At 41.5% G+C, this 15,551-nt stretch overlaps 1 protein-coding gene and 1 long non-coding RNA gene across 3 annotated transcripts in view; one reads left to right on the forward strand and one right to left on the reverse strand.

Moving 5' to 3' along the window:
* The window catches only part of LOC112255898 (sodium/calcium exchanger 1), a 192,737-nt gene that overhangs the window by 124,640 nt on the left and 52,546 nt on the right, over nucleotides 1–15,551 (reverse strand). The gene's annotated exons all lie outside the window — the stretch shown is intronic.
* Nucleotides 2,975–7,143, forward strand: LOC112255912. The gene is made up of 3 exons (XR_002954350.2): nucleotides 2,975–4,432; nucleotides 6,028–6,169; nucleotides 6,537–7,143. It is a non-coding gene; the product is annotated as an uncharacterized LOC112255912 (long non-coding RNA).

Genomic DNA, 15,551 nt, shown 5'->3' on the forward strand with positions numbered 1-15,551 from the left:
GGGTTGGATTATAAAAGAATATCTGAAACATTGAACATCCCACGGAACACCATTAAATCTATTATAAAAAATGGAAAGAATATGGCACCACAACAAATCTGCCAAGAGAGGGCCGCCCACCAAAACTTATGGACCAGGCAGGGAGGGCATTAATCAGAGAGGCAACAAAGAGACCAAAGATAACCCTGAAGGAACTGCTATGCTCCACAGTGAAGATTGGAGTATCTGTCCATAGGACCACTTTAAGCTGTACACTCCACAAAGCTAGGCTTTATGGAAGAGTGGCCAGAAAAAAAGCCATTGATTAAAGAAAAAAATAAGCAAACATGTTTGGTGTTCACCAAAGGTCATGTGGGAGACTCCCCAAACATATCGAAGAATGTACTCTGGTCAGATGAGACTAAAATGTTGCTTTTTGGCCATCAAGGAAAACACTATGTTTAGCTCAAACCCAACACCTCTCATCACCCTGAGAACACCACCAGCATTGTGGTGGCAGCATCATGCTGTGGGGAGGTTTTTCATAAGCAGGGACTGGGAAACTGGTCAGAATTGAAGGAATGATTGGTGGCGCTAAATACAGGGAAATTCTTGAGAGGAAACCTGTTTCAGTCTTCCAGAGATTTGAGATTGGGACAGACGTTCACCTTCCAGCAGGACAATGACCCTAAGCATACTGCTAAAGCAATACTCAAGTGTTTTAAGGGAAAACATTTAAATGGTTTGGAATGGCCAAAGCACAGACCTCAATCCAATTGAGAATCTGTGGTATTACTTAAAGTTTGCTGTACACCAGCGGAACCCATCCAACTTGAAGGAGCTGGAGCAGTTTGCCTTAAAGAATGGGCAAAAATCCCAGTGGCTAGATGTGCCAAGCTTATAGAGACATACCCCAAGAGACTTGCAGCTGTAATTGGTGCAAAAGGTGGCTCTACAAAGTATTGACTTTGGGGGAGTGAATATTTATGGATGCTCAAGTTTTGTTTTTTGACTTATTTCTTGTTTGTTTCACAATAAAAAATATTTTGCAACTTCAAAGTGGTAGGCATGTTGTGTAAATCAAATGATACAACCCCCCCCAAAATCCATTTTAATTCCAGGTTGTAAGGCAACAAAATAGGAAAAATGCCAAGGGGGTGAATACTTTCACAAGCCACTGTATGTGTCATGAGTATTCATAGTATTCTTAGTGCTTGCTAGAGCATTGTGAGCTGCTGTATCGCAGTGGTCTAAGCTGTGTGTTCCCTGCAGAACTGCCCGTTTGCAGACAGGCTCCCCCAAACCAGACAGCTGATTACTGGACGGGCAACCCGGCAACAGCCACAAACTGAACACTATCAGAACTCTCCCATTCCATACTTGACTAAACTGATCAGTGCACACACCATATAGCCCATGGGTCTTAGAAATGCCTTCTTAAAATCTCTAAGATGTATTTTCTAAAGCTGCCACCCGAAACCTTGTCATTGTTGAAATGTTTTAAATATTGCACATTTTAACATTGTATTATATTAAGTGTTTGGTTAGTTTAGGACTTTACTATTTGATAATGATATATGATTGATGTTATGATTGATGAGAAACCAATAAAACCTACAACTACTAATACTACTACATGAGCTCACACCCAGTGCTGGGCGATATAGTGTCCAGCCTGAGCCTACATTAGGCCCTCAAGTTAATTGCATTTATTTCAATGTTTTCAAGAAGTAAAACCAATATTCTGATAATTTACACATCAAAGAAAAGTGTCTCAGCGCAACAGCATTTTCTTTGGATAGGCTCTTGACAGCTTTACGAAATATTAAAGCCACACAATACAGGCTTTCAATCCACACCAAAGACCAGAACTATATTGACAAATTATACATAGCCTAACTATAAAATATGGACCAGCATTCACACTGGAGGAAAGTTTGTCATCCGTTAATCAACTGATGGCCCAAATCAGCTCATCAACTCAGCCAGGGAAACAAACAGTAGCCTACTATTGGTTTTCATACCCTTCATGATGTGATAATGGATAGGCTAATGGGTAGCCTACAGAATGTAGCCTATTGGAATATAATCAAATAACAATGGGTATTTTACACCCATCGATGGCACTAAGATTATCCCCAGCTGATGTCTCGTTAAACCATCGATACGCTTTAAATTCACCCCATTACCGCTCACTAAAAGATGTCGGTTTGACCTTAGTCCTGCATTCAACCAGCCTTTCAAGATATGTTCACCTTCTTCTTAGTATTGTAATCGGAACAACTTAGTCCGTTTTGAACAGACTAAGGGTGATGTATCTATTTGACAAGCATTCCGTATAACAGAAATTAAATATTTAATTATTTACCATGGCAAATCTACTGTGGCAATTTACCCGACACTTTGTGTGAATAGAAACTAATGTTGGTGTAGCCTATTGTTATTATTTTATTTGGTTCCTATTTATGCTAGCAAAAAGAGTCTGATATGGTCATTTCTTATCAAGAGCGGGACTAAAATATCGCTAGACTGACTATTTTGATAAGAAGCCCTGATTCCAATGTCTCGACTGCCGCCGCATGGAGAGAAATAGAACTTCTCTTTTTCAGGGACTCACGAGGCTCATTTGAAATTTTTCCTGATGAAGCAGGAAAATGTTCTGCGACAAAATAGAGATTAAATTAAGATCTGACATCTGTATGTACTAGACATCTCCTTCCACAATGACGACTGGCTAATCTAAACATGTCACGTTCCGACTGGTCTCGGGTGGCCCTGGTGACACACTGCTTTACTGCCCTCCTTCCTTCCTCCATGTTTTATTATTTTCCCAGGGCTCATTCTCTATTTGACTGCGCTGTGTCCTCTCTCCCTCCCTCTCCCTTCCTCTCTCCCTTCCTACTCCAGAGTAGGGTGATTGGCAGTTGCTAGGCCAGTCACCCTACTCCAGACCCGGGCCAGGGCAGTCGCTAGGCCAGACAGGTCGAACAGGTTTCTGAGCAGGGCTGAAGTCATAGAAAATATGTAGCTTTTCAAAACAGCAATGCCAATAGGAAGAGAGGAAAGAGAGAGAGAGGGTGTATGTGAGAGAGAGAATGAAGTGCTGAAATTAAGCAGCAGCCAGCTGACTGACTCCAGAGGAATTTAATATTCACGCTCCCAACTCATTTCATAATTTCTACTTCAAAGAGAGAGAGAGAGAGAGAGGGCATTGGGGAGAGCATGAGTGGAAAGAGAGTTGTTCCGTGTCATTTCAGCAAGCCATGACAGCCACCATCTCAGATTTTTCTGAAATCGTTTCTGCAGCAAAAAGCAGGTAAGATTGGCCTTCATGAAACATTACTTGGTAAAAATGTATTTGATCTATGAAAAATGTATCTAATTGATTGCACCAAAATTGTTTACTTTAATTGATTGAATTCAGAAAACATTCAATAAATACAGTACCCAACATCCAATTTAGACCAAACTTCTTCTTACCAATGAGTAAGACATGAGGAGCGGTCAAAACCACACCCCATGCCAATTCAACCCCAACAACAAGTATACAGTATCAGTTCTCTGTGTTTGACAAGTAGTATGAAGCTGTGGCTTGGAGTATTGCTTCTCCATACTATGTAATGCATTCATGTGAATCTGGTGATGTTTTCTTCCCCTGTTCAGAGAAATCAGTAATTGAAGTTACTTGCATTATTTACCATGAAGTAGTGTGAAAGTACCATGTTTTGACCACTAAATACTGCTGTTCCTGCTGCACCGCCACACTATTATATACATTTTGCTGGTCTCTTGTGTTTATTAAATAGACCACAACATTTCCTTTAAAACTTTGTGTAGAAAACCAATACATTTGGCTCATGGTAAAAATACATTTTGTGTTCACCCTCACAATTCAAGCCAGTCCTCCATGAAAGCAATTCAGTTAGTCCTAGCAAGAAGTTTGGTCAAAATCGGATCTATTGAATATGGGATCTGAATCCTATGAATTAAAATGGCCAATTTGGGTGCAATCAATTAGCTTCATTTCTCAGAGATCAAATTATATTTCAACAAATGATGTTACAGGAATGTCAATCTTACTTGTTTTTAACTACAGAAACGATTTCAAAACAATCTGAGATGGTGGGTTTCCCGGATTGGTGAAATGACATGGAACGACTCTCTGCCCACTCCTGCTCTCTAGAATCCCCCGCCTCCTCTCTCTCTCTCTCTCTCTCTCTCTCTCTCTCTCTCTCTCTCTCTCTCTCTCTCTATCTCTCTCTCTCTCTCTCATTGGCACTGCTACTTAATTTGAAAAGCTGCATAAACTCTGGCATATTTTCTATGACTTCAGCCCTGCTCAGAAACCTGCTCGACCTGTCTGGCCTAGCGACTGCTCTGGCCTGGGTCTGGAGTATACGATGCTAACCACATCTGTTATTAACTGCAGAAACGATTTCAGAAAAATCTGATGGTGGGTGTCGAAATCCTTTGCCTTTTGCATTTGAGGTAGAACGACCCTAGAGAGAAGACGGGAAGGAAGAGAGATGAGCCACTAGAACTCTTCTTCTGTCTGTTCTCTCTCTCTCTTGTCTTGGCTGCAGTGGACATACTAGACATACTAGTATCTACTATCGATTAGCATTTCCATCCACCGCACTTTAGAAAAAAAGACGTATGGAATGGTCCCTGGAAAAACATTATGTTTCTTTATCTAGAACCCTGTTACCTTTCCCGAGAATTCGGCTTATACAACATCCACCACATTCATTTGATGTAGGGAGCGCTAGGGTCAAATCCAAGATAAAAGCTTTTTTTCTCTGTACATTAAACGACACAGGAGAGATTCTAGCAGCCTATTTATGCTCTACAGCTGGCCTTGGAAAATAGCGCTATTACTGTACACACGCTGAGAACAAATGACTGGCTGCTAATGTGCTGTGCTTTTTCTTACCAGCATGGAGCAGAGAGAAGGGTAATGAAGGAGTAGAGAAAAGATCAGCCAAGAAAAGAAGAGAGAGAGTGAGAAAGCAATAAAGTACTGGTGAAACACTAAAACAGTACAGAAATACACCAAGAAAATATAAAGAACAGCACGTCAGAAATCAGCTTGATGTAATTGAAGAATCCATAGACTCTAACCACTTCTGGGAAAATTGGAACACACTAAACAAACAACAACACGAAGAGCTATCGATACAAATTGGAGATGTATGGATAAACCACTTCTACAATCTTTTTGGTCCTATAACAAAGTCCCAACAGCAAAAACATATATGACACAATCAATTACAAATCTTAAAGACAGCTATTAAAGACTACGAGAACCCACTGGATTCTCGAATGACATTGAATGAAATATAGGACAAAATAAAAACCCTTCAACCCAAAAAGGCCTGTGGTGTTCAAGCATCCCAAATGAAATTATAAAATATACAGACCATAAATTCCAATTGGCTATACATCAGCCTCAGCTCTGGCATCTTCCCCAATATTTGGAACCAAGGCCTGATCACCCCAATCCACAAAAGTGGAGACAAATTCAACCCCAATAACTACTGTGGGATATGCGTCAACAATATGCGGAACATCTTCTGCCTTATCATTAACAGCAGATTCCTACATTTCCTGTGAAAACAATGAAAACAATGTCCCGAGCAAATGTCAAATTGGCTTTTTACCAAATTACCGTATGACAGACCATATCTTCACCCTGCATACTTATTAAAATACAAACAAAACAAAACCAAAGCAAAGTGTTGGTTTCAAAAAAGCTTTTGACTCAATTTGGCATGAGGGTCTGCTATATAAATTGATAGAAAGTGTTTTTTGGGGGGGAAACATACAACATTATAAAATGTATACAAACAAAAAAAGTGTGCGGGTAAAATTGGCAAGAAAACACACTGATGTATTTGTCAGGGACAAGGGGTGAGACAGGGATGCAGCTTGAGGCCCACCCTCTTCAACATACAGTATATATCAATGAATTGGTGTGGGCACTAGAACAGTCTGCAGCACCCAACCTCACCCTGCTAGACTCTGAAGTCAAATGTTTACTGTTTGCAGATGATCTGTGCTTCTGTCCACAACCAAGCAAGGCCTACAGCAGCACCTACATCTTCTGCACAGATTCTGTCAGACTTAGGCCCTGACAGTTAATCTCAGCAAGACAAAAATAATGGTGTTCCAAAAAAGGTCCAGTTGCCGGGTAACTTCTTTAAAAAATGCCATTTTGCATTGCTAGTTAAAGCCTAATGTTAGCTAGCTAACTAGTTAACATTGAACTTATTTGGTTAACTTTAGCTAGCTATGAAAATCATTTTGTATTGCTAGTACTCTATGGATTGGGATTATAGTTCATTGTTTAGCTGGCTAGCTAGCTGGCTACATGTCTAAACAAAATACCCCAAGTTAAAGCTTGCTGTTAGCTAGCTAACATTAGCTGAAGTTAGATGGCTGGCTAGCTAGTAAACATTACGTGTATGAACTGTGTGTAGTGATGTTATCTCAGAATGGATTTTCGCATCTATTGTATAATAATGCTAAACAATTTGTATCTGGAATTTGTCTTTCAGCATCAGTACAACACGCCTGACACTCCTCCACCAGTCATACAAGGAGAATGGTCTACTGCCTCCCATCAAAAAAAGAGCTGGCCCAAGCAAGCACAAGTTACACCTGAAGCATGAGGACTTGCAGCGAGCATAATGCAATAGTATTACAAGGATACCACCCAGGGCACAAACACTTTTGTGGACTAGATGGTACGGTGCTGGTGGAAAGCTATGGCTGGCAACACCAGACTCCATACTTCAGGCTGTGGCCACAGATCAAGCAGTACCAGCACTTCAAACGATTGTATGAGGTTATTCTTCTTATCTAAACTTGGGAGGTGAATTGATGTTGTGCAAGGTTGTAATGTCTTCAAATTTTTTGTTTGTTATTTCCTGTTTTACTTCTTTGATGCTCTGGAGCCTGGGTTGTTGTCTGACATCCTTCCTCCCATAGATGGTCTGTCTGTACAAGCACCACCTGGACTGGACACCTGGGCTAGACAAACTTACCTGGAATGTTTCCTTATTGTAGGCTACTACTTTTACCACTTTTAGTCTTAATCTTTACTACACTACTCACTGTTTAGCACATAACCTCATATGTGAATCCTTAAAGAGATGGGTGGGGCTGGCTTAAGAGGATGTGAACAATGTTGAATGGGTGTAGACAAAGGAGAGCTCTCCAGTAGGTACCAAAACATTCAAAGGCCCTTTTCTCAAAAGTGAGTTTACAATTTCAAATGTTGCTACATAAGACCAATTTGAGCCAGTCGGTCACATATTTCCCTCAGATTACACAGATCCATAAATAATTTGAAAACAAACCCAATCTTGATAAACTCCCATATATATTAGTTGAAATATCACAGTGTGCCACCACAGCAGCAGGATTTGTGACCTGTTGACACAAGAAAAGGGCAACCAGTGGAGAACAAACACCATTGTAAATGCAATCAATTTTGATCTGTTTATTTATTTATACTTCAACTATTTTGCACATTGTTACAACATTGCTAATAATATCACATTTGCTGTTTACTGTTAATTTTTATTGTTTATTTCCCTTGTTAATTTCCCTTGTGTTTCTTGCCTGTTTCACTTGCTTTGGCAATGTAAACATATGTTTCCCATACCAATAAAGCCCTTTATATTTCATTGAAATTGAGGGAGAGAAAGAGCTGAGAAAGAGGTGGGGAACAGTGAGAGCAAGGAAGAGAGAGGTAAGAAACAGAGAGAAAGAGAGAAAGGTAAGAAACAGAGAGAGAGAAAGAGAGCTAGCGAGGGAGAGAGAGAGAGAGCGAGAGAGAGGGAGAAAGAGAGAGAGAGAGGGAGAAAGGAAGAGAAAGAGTGGTGTCATTTCCTGGGCATCGGGACCAGGGCCTTGTGTGGAACCAATCAGAAGTGACTGTGTTTTGTGCTGGTAGCCCAGAAACAGGGCTAAGGGGAATGTTTGAGCCATCCCGTCGGGGACTGATTTTCCACAACCGCCCATACAAGAGGAAGCGAGGGAACATGAAAGCCAAGGTGGCTGTGCTACTTGACGAAAACAAGAGGAAAACCGAGCATTCATGAGCAACTTCCTCTCTGCTGACATCATCAGCAATGGTCCAGTGGTAATGCATGAAGCAGACTGGATTACTGCAGTCATTAACAGATGATGTAATTGGTGTTCAGAAATGTATTGGAAAAGAAAAGCACCAAACATGAATTTCAAATACATTCCAATACATGTACAATAGAAGAAAATATTTTATATTTTTAGAGAATCCGCGCCTTGGCTTGGACACATGACATGGAAAGCAAGAAACACATATCTCTCCTTTTCTTTCTTCTCCTCTAACTGAGAGATCCTTTCATTTGTAACACTGTTGTCTGTCACCTTCTCCACGGAAACCTTGTTAGGGCAGGGAAGCAAAAGAGCAGGAGAGATGCAGAGAGGAAGAGAGGCATAGGCAGTCAGACATACTGTAGAGAGAGTAATAAAGAGAAAGAGCGAGAGAGAAAGAGAGAGAATGCGAGAGAGAAAGAGAGAGAAGGCGAGCAAGAGAGAGAGAGAGTGAGAGAGAGGAGAGAGAGAGAGGAAAACAAGAGGAGAAGGGCTATACTTATTTGATGAAAAAAGGAGAGAGGGAGCGAGTGAGAGAAAGGATAAGTGGAGTGTGACAGATCTATAGGAGGCATCAGACCCTGATCCATAATGCATTCTCTCTGTCTGACAGTGATGTATGGTGCTGGTGTTGGTCAGAGAGGAGCAGGTCTACACCCAGTCTAAGCAGCTACACATACACACAGACACAGGTTGTGTCCCAAATGGTACCCTATTCCCTACATAGTGCACGGCTTTTGACCAAAGGTAGTGCACTATAAAAGGAAAAAGGGTGTCATTTGGGATAGACAGACAGCTACTGGAAGGCAATGGGTGCTTACAAGATATTCATGTGGAGAGATATGTTGTAGGGTTTATAAAGAGAGCTACCGAGATCCATTACAATGCACATATTCCAGAACAAATGTCATAACATGTTAGCTACAACATAATAAAGGCATTTAGGCTAAGAGATGCATGGCAGAAAAAATACACAATGTGGAAGTGCAAATGTGGAAGTGTTTTTACTTTGAGTATGGTGGTGGCTAATGAAATGCAGCACATGGTTTGAAAGCCATAGAAATCCATAGTAATCCTCAATGTCACTGTCATGTCTTGCTCAGGAACTGTGGTATGGCTGTCCCATAGCAATCAGGCATGATGTTTGGTTGTGGAATACCATTGAAAATAAATGGTAGTAGTAGTCTCAGGAAGCTTAGTTGGCTTCAATACTGTGGCATCAGTTTATTCTGAGCAATGGCCAGCCACTCTCAACATCACACTACCAAAGATTGTCTATTATATTGACAAGATATTCAAGTTACAGCTCTAACAATGGAAAAACATGTCCTCAAAGAAGGAAGGCAGGGGGAGGAGGCGAGATCAGGTGGGACCATACTAGCCAATGAGAGGGCAGATAAAGATAGATAGAGGACTCATCTTTTTATCTATGCCATCACAGCTTCTGTGACAGCATGGCAATGTCCATGTTAAAATGAATTATAACCATGAGTCCTCTATCTATCCCTATGACAACAGGTGTAACAGTATAACTTTATTACCGTCCCCTCGCCCATACACGGGCGCAAACCAGGGACCCTCTGCACACATCAACAACTGACACCCACGAAGCATCATTACCCATCGCTCCACAAAAGCCGCGGCCCTTGCAGAGCAAGGGGAACTACTACTTCAAGGTCTCAGAGCAAGTGATGTCACTGATTGAAACGCTATTTAGCGCGCACCGCTAACTAAGCTAGCCGTTTCACATCCGTTACACTGGCACAACTCTGATATTAAGCAGTTTTTGGGTAAGTTGCCGAAAAGCCACCTACGTCCACTTATATCAGTACATTTGTAACAACCTAACCATTATGAAACTTCTATTCAATCAAATTAGTCTCAGGTAGCAAATTAGCAGTTACACTCTCTCATTGACCTCCATACAAAAATTAATCGCTTCGTGGCCTTATTTTCATGAACAGATTTTGGCCGGAGAAAAACCTCTCACTTCGCCTCTTCATTTCCAACACAACTGATTATCCACTGAGGACCCCAGCCGGGGCTGTCCAGCTCACTGCCTGTCAGGAAAGCCATCAGCCATGACAGCAGGTGTCAGTCATGCCATGCCAATTAGGGAAGGTTGCCACAGTAACGCCCAGCTCTCATCCATCTGCGGTGCAGTTAGGACATACAGATTAGGGATGGCAAGATGGCAGCAGGTGCAGACGTTCACTGTAAATCATGTTTTATTAATGAGCGGTAGCCTCAGGCATTGGCCAAGCCGACCGAGCCAGTCCACCCCACAAGAAGCTTTTAAAAAAGCTCTCCATGCTTTTATGAACACAGAGAGAGAGAGAGAGAGAGAGAGAGAGAGAGAGAGACTGAGAGATTACATTAAATGGGGTGGGGAGCAGCTGTATGTGGAGCGTAGCTGTGCTGCTGTCAACATTTAGGGCTAATTTCTTATGGACAGGCACAGTATAACCAGACATAGTCTAACTAGAACCTTAACCCCGACCCCGAAGACATGGATGTCGATTAAGGCAGCCCCCAGCACCTCTCTGAGGGGTTGGGTTAAATGCGGAAGACACATTTCAGTTGAAGGCATTCAGTTGTACTACTGACTAGGTCTCCCACTTTCCCTTTTCCATGTAACCAACTCAGCCTCTACAACAATCAACTCCCAGCTCACAACAGTAACAGAGCCAACAGGCATCGCACACTTCAATTACTGGAGAACTACCACATGGCCTCAAAAAACATCCAATATCCCATAGCATCAGACAGAAAAGAGAGTGATAAGAGAAAGAGGATATGTTCCCAGAGAGATAGGGAAAGGAGGGGGGGATAAAGGAGGGAGGGACAGAGGTAGATGGGCCAGTGGGAGGCTGAAATTGCAGAGAAGGGATCCAGAAATTATGTAGGCTAAAACATTCATCATGGAAGATACCATCTGTAAATCCCTAACAGGGGGGGATGCCAGATGAACATTTTTAGGGCTTTCTAAGAGGATCCCTCGATAAGGGTCTTAGTGCACTGAAATTGTCGGTGACATTACCATCCATATTGGAGCGATGATTGAAGATAGAACACCCATGAAATATTCACAGGCTATCAGGCAGATTAAGCTCCTATTCCAGCGGGGTGAGAGGGAACAGAACACATACATATATTATCCCCAGTCTCACGTTGACTACACACCCCAGAAATACCCCTGGTGAACATTCATCATACAAACTGCATATCCCAGAAATACCAATATGGAACATCCATCATACAAACTACACAGCCAGGGATTCTGGAATACTCATGGCCAGCATCTGTCTCACTGTCACTCCACAAAGTAGGTGTCACATAGAAAACTGATGGCATTGACTAAAAATGTCCTCTGGTGGCCTGAAACTTTGTGCCTGACCGTGACTCCAACAATACGAGCTCTTCCTTTGTGTTTAATCAAAGAGTATTCCAGTGTTTCAAAAAAACGTGTATTTGTCACATGCGCCACAAATACAAGTGTAGACCTCACAGTGAAATGCTTACAAGCCCTTAACCAACGATGCAGATTTTTTTTAAAGTAAGTAAGGAACTATTTGCAATTTTTATTTTTTTAACAAACTAAAGTAAGAAAAAAGTAACACAATAAAATAACAATAACGAGGCTATATACAGGGGGTATCTGTACCGAGCCAATGTGTGGAGGAAAAAAAAGAGTGGCGTGAGTGGCCTCTGTAAATCTGGTCATAGGCTACAGTAAAATCAGTACTATAAGTCCCTTTAGGGATAGTATCCTGGTCCAGAAAAAGCCTGTCAGACAGAAAACCCTGTAGGGCTCATCTAGCAGTGTCAGTGAAACAGGGTCACACTCTAAACTTCCCATGTTGGAGAATGAGCTGTGTGAAGAATAGAGGCCAGTGTAATAATAGACATAATTAAACCTGGTCTGCTTTAGGCTACCAATGGCTCATCTAAAAGATGACTTCCCTCCAATCAAAAATGTTAAATTATTATATTACTTCCTGCCAAGAGTGCCCGCTTGATGGGCTGAGCCCAACTATTTTGTACCTAATTGGTTTTAGTTAATCGATTGATACCAACGTTTGTTTAATTAAACCCCGGGCTCAAGTGATTAGCAGGCCTCAAGGAATGAAGCTGAGCCATTCATCACGGGGACAAGAGCCATGCAGAAACCTGTGTCTCAGTGTGTGTACATGTTAAACCTAGCGCTGATCGATTAGTGCTTTTTGAGGTCGGTTCAGTTTCGATTTGGTTAAAAATTTCATGCATTATTTAGGTTGAAAGCTGTATCAACACAGAATAAAACAATGAATTAAAACCCCATGATGGTAGTGACTGCCCATTACTGCTTATCACGTATTAACCATCATTTATTCCACATTACTTTATTTTAATTAAATATTTTAGTTGTGTATATTACATATTTGTTTTAGTATGATGATGACTTTATTAGCTAATAAAAGCAATGGTATTGACGGCCTATTACTGCTTATTACTTATTAACAAACCATCCTTTATCCCATTACTTTATCACACTATTGCTCAGGCAGTAGCAGCCACCATTATCTCTGTGCTCCCCAATGAGTCATCTTAATTTTTTATTTATTTTTTATTTTACCTTTATTTAACCAGGTAGGCAAGTTGAGAACAAGTTCTCATTTACAATTGCGACCTGGCCAAGATAAAGCAAAGCAGTTCGACAGATACAACGACACAGAGTTACACATGGAGTAAAACAAACATACAGTCAATAATACAGTATAAACAAGTCTATATACAATGTGAGCAAATGAGGTGAGAGGGGAGGTAAAGGCAAAAAAGGCCATGGTGGCAAAGTAAATACAATATAGCAAGTAAAACACTGGAATGGTAGTTTTGCAATGGAAGAATGTGCAAAGTAGAAATAAAAATAATGGGGTGCAAAGGAGCAAAATAAATAAATAAATAAAAATTAAATACAGTTGGGAAAGAGGTAGTTGTTTGGGCTAAATTATAGGTGGGCTATGTACAGGTGCAGTAATCTGTGAGCTGCTCTGACAGTTGGTGCTTAAAGCTAGTGAGGGAGATAAGTGTTTCCAGTTTCAGAGATGTTTGTAGTTCGTTCCAGTCATTGGCAGCAGAGAACTGGAAGGAGAGGCGGCCAAAGAAAGAATTGGTTTTGGGGGTGACTAGAGAGATATACCTGCTGGAGCGTGTGCTACAGGTGGGAGATGCTATGGTGACCAGCGAGCTGAGATAAGGGGGGACTTTACCTAGCAGGGTCTTGTAGATGACATGGAGCCAGTGGGTTTGGCGACGAGTATGAAGCGAGGGCCAGCCAACGAGAGCATACAGGTCGCAATGGTGGGTAGTATATGGGGCTTTGGTGATAAAACGGATTGCACTGTGATAGACTGCATCCAATTTGTTGAGTAGGGTATTGGAGGCTATTTTGTAAATGACATCGCCAAAGTCGAGGACTGGTAGGATGGTCAGTTTTACAAGGGTATGTTTGGCAGCATGAGTGAAGGATGCTTTGTTGCGAAATAGGAAGCCAATTCTAGATTTAACTTTGGATTGGAGATGTTTGATATGGGTCTGGAAGGAGAGTTTACAGTCTAACCAGACACCTAAGTATTTGTAGTTGTCCACGTATTCGAAGTCAGAGCCGTCCAGAGTAGTGATGTTGGACAGGCTGGTAGGTGCAGGTAGCGATCGGTTGATTAGGCTAGCTAGCTGGCTTTGCTTTCTGACAAAATCACTACTGTAGTCATCTTCAAAGTAGATAAGGCATACTTTCAAGACTGTTTAATGCCAACTATCAATCAATTAGATGTATTGCCGGCTACCTCACAAGCAACTGCTTCTGTCTCTGTCCCTCCCTCATGTGGCGCTCTGCTGTCCCGTCCTCGGTCTGTCTTTCAAGAACACACACCGTATTATGGTCATTGTAGTTGATTACCACGTTTTCTGCTGTAAACTATGTTGAATATTTGCCTTTTGAAAACTACAAAGTCCTACAACAGCGCTTTGAGCTCACACAAAGAAAAAACATTAAATGGAATTCTAATAATTGAACCCACATCAGTTAATTAGTTTAGCGAATAATATACTGACATTTTTGCTAATCATTCAGCACTAGTTAAATCTCAAGGCTATTTCAGTGTGATAAAGCTGAGAGCCATTTCAGTGGATTCAACATAAGATACATTTCAACGGGTTCAACCTGAGAGACATTTCAGTGGGTTCAACCTGACAGACATTTCAGTCTGTGTACCTAAGAGACATTTCAGTGTGTTCAACCTGAGAGACATTTCAGTGGGTTCTACCTGAGAGACATTTCAGTGGGTTCTACCTGAGAGACATTTCAGTGTGTTCAAGCTGAGAGACATTTCAGTGGGTTCTACCTGAGAGACATTTTAGTCTGTGTACCTAAGAGACATTTCAGTGGGTTCAACCTGACAGACATTTCAGTCTGTGTACCTAAGAGACATTTCAGTGTGTTCAACCTGAGAGACATTTCAGTGGGTTCTACCTGAGAGACATTTCAGTGGGTTCAACCTGAGAGACATTTCAGTGGGTTCAACCTGAGAGACATTTCAGTGTGTGCACCTGAGAGACATTTCAGAGGGTTCAACCTGACAGACATTACAGGGGGTTCAACCTGAGAGACATTTCAGTGGGTTTAACCTGAGAGACATTTCAGTGGGTTTAACCTGAGAGACATTTCAGTGTGTGTTCAGTCATATGTTGTTAAACCTGATTGTTTAAAGCAGCAATCAGCAGTTGAAACAATAACAAAGCGTACTCCCTGCCACTGTTCTGTTAAAAAGCTGAGGGATGGACAGAGCTATGAATGTGAGGACCGACCCTCTATGATATAAAAATGATAGTTTTAAACATGTTCTGAGGCCATACAGTGGTTGTTTACATTTACTTTGTTTACAAACATTGGACTAAAACAAGCTGATATTTTGGGCTCTGATGGGGTATGACAGTTGAACTAAGCGCACAAGGCATTTATAAGATATTCTTCAAGAACCAATGGGTACATATAATGAATTTAATATAATGAAAGTCCAGAATTGGATATAGTAACTGCAGTTTGCCCCTTTAATGTTACTGCACCACAAGAGCAGCCCTTATCTAGTGTGGTGCACTTCATTGTGCTCCAGTCTATCAGCTAACCTTGGGTGACCCTGTTATTCTGTCACCCACAATGCATCAGGGCTGTGCCAGCCAGGACCTGACATCTGCATTTGAGCAGAGCTGCAAGGCCTGCTGGGAGGCTGGATCACGTGTGCTTCCCCATGTGACATCACTCCCAGCCTGGGCCAGCTTCTGAGACACTTCACATTCTAGAGAATAATAAATAAATAAATAAGGAGATGGATGAATAAAATATGACTATGCAGCCAACGCCGTTCATAGTCCAGTTAGACCAGACACATATG

Source organism: Oncorhynchus tshawytscha, linkage group LG01 (assembly GCF_018296145.1).
Source record: "Oncorhynchus tshawytscha isolate Ot180627B linkage group LG01, Otsh_v2.0, whole genome shotgun sequence".
In the NCBI taxonomy this organism is placed as follows: Eukaryota; Metazoa; Chordata; class Actinopteri; order Salmoniformes; family Salmonidae; genus Oncorhynchus; species Oncorhynchus tshawytscha.